The sequence below is a fragment of the Dermacentor andersoni genome, chromosome 10 (assembly GCF_023375885.2).
Source record: "Dermacentor andersoni chromosome 10, qqDerAnde1_hic_scaffold, whole genome shotgun sequence".
In the NCBI taxonomy this organism is placed as follows: domain Eukaryota; kingdom Metazoa; phylum Arthropoda; class Arachnida; order Ixodida; family Ixodidae; genus Dermacentor; species Dermacentor andersoni.
This window is the reverse complement of record NC_092823.1, coordinates 58,396,807-58,399,069: the sequence shown is the minus strand read 5'-3', so window position 1 is coordinate 58,399,069 and position 2,263 is coordinate 58,396,807.

The window sequence follows — 2,263 nt, the reverse complement described above, 5'->3', positions numbered from 1 at the left end:
GCTTAATTTCTCAACTCCTTGCGATTTTTGTTTCCAGTTGCCAATTTTGTACGAAAAGTGCTATACATTTAGGGAAAAACAGACGAGGTAACGGGCGACAGTCATCTTGCTTATGGGTTTAAGGGTTATTGCAGGGTTTCATGATGGACGCTCATTCGCATTATCTTATTTCCGACCTTATCTAACCCATATCACGTGTATATGGTTCCGGGCATCTGCCAGCGTCGCGGCGAGCCGTAACTCAAGGAAATAATGAAGCAAAGAAACAAGTTAAACGCAATTGGCGTTTTCTCCGGCCGCAACTCGTCGTTCCATGAGAGTACAGACCAGCTGAGTAACAGCCGCATCCCTCTCCTGGTCCAAGGATCAGCCTAAACAAAGAAGGTTGAACTAACAAAAGCAACAGCTATGCGCGTGATGGTTGAATAGATGATGACAAGTGAACGCATCTCGAGTTAATCGCGCGGGTGCGGAATCTATGAGAAAACTGTCCTTCACATTACAAGAGATGCCGATAACTACCGCCATCTAAAAGGAGTGAAAAAGGCAGCATAATGCTGACTGATGATTAGCTGCCAAGTCTCAGCATTGATCTGGCGGCACTTTAGGAATGTGTGAGGAGTGGTGGCGTGGGTGGGAAGGGGGGGGGGTATGCCACTTGATTTCGGGGAGGCCCGGGCCCCCCCGGGCCCACACCTGGGTACGTGCCTGACGGTAAGAGTGGCTATAGGGGGGGGGGGGGGGGTGTTGAGGTGAGGCCTCCGAGGAGAACTGAGCCAAGGGTTTATGAGTGACTTCCTTCTTTATAATTTTCGGCTCATTGGAGCGTGTGCTTGCGGTGGACAGTAAGCCCGAATATTAGCAGAGATGAGGGAGTGAAAACTGTATCTGGCGATTCTTGTGCGCTGAGAAACTTCATACTTCGAGAATAAAGCTTTCAGCCGGGACTGTGAAGGTCTCAATAAATATTGCTGAATGAGTTTAGCGAGGCAAGGCTTTTATTTGTGAAAACGAAGTAGACATTTTGGCATGGTGTTGCAGAACACACATGCAACATCATCACAAGATGCACAGGATCCGTTCGCCTTGCTTAAATCACAATTTTACACTCCACACATAGCCCACATACGCACTTCAAAATTAAATGCCATCTGCAATGAAATGTTAGAACAGCACAAAAATTCTGGTTTCCATAGTTGATGAGGAAAACTAGAACAGGGTAAAAGCAGGAGCCAACATTTCGACAAGTGTACTTGTGTATTTCAAGGCCCTTGGAGTTATACGTTCCAAAGCTACAATCTCATTGTGAGACACACTGTAGTGGAGGCAAGGGGAACTTTTGACCACCTGGGGTTCTTTAATGTACACCTAAATCTAAGTAGACGGGTGTTTTCGCATTTCGCCCCCATCGAAATGCGGCCACCGCGGCCGGGATTCCAGCCCACGAGGTGGTGCTTAGCACCCAACACAACATCCATTAAGCAACCACAGTGGGTAGACCTACTTTAACCTTATGAGTGTTGCGTGCCCAAGCGAAAGTGCTGCGTACAAACCAATTATTAAGAACGTCTTGCTTTCTAGGTGAGAATAATGGTCTGCAGTAAAGAAAGAAGGGGTTTTGGGAAATCAGTGTACATTAGCAACGGTAACTTGACACAAGCTCTTGTGTCTGAAGCCGCATGTTTATGTGTACCTTGAAAAATGACATCCTCGTTTAATGTCTCGACTTTTGATATTTTAGATACAATAAAAACTGGATTGCCAGCTTCGTTCGCGACAGAGACGTTTTTCATGAACAAGACACAATATAATAATCGAATAACATTTTTTTTTATAAAATTGCTCAATATGTGCACTTTATTTCTCTAACTGCATTGATATTTGTTCCAGAAACGGCTGGATAAACCGTCCTGCAAACATATATAATACTTCCCACGCCCTTCTTCAAACACACAAACAGCATATAATTCACATAGTATATCTATATTTGCTGTGAAATACATTGACACGGATCACCCATCTGTGAGAACCACTTCTTTCTACGCTTAACATAAATTTCTTGAGTTGTTGCATCTTGACCTGCATGCATCAGCACTCATTACTCAGGCTTCTCAATCAGCTTTACTTGTCCCAGAGTAATTATTTCAACCTTCTGATAGAATTCAGAACAAAAGGGGTAATCCAGTTGTGTCTTCATCCCACAGTCACTTAACCTGAAGCATGACGGACTTCAGGAAAGAAAATCCCATAAGTCTTAAAAAGC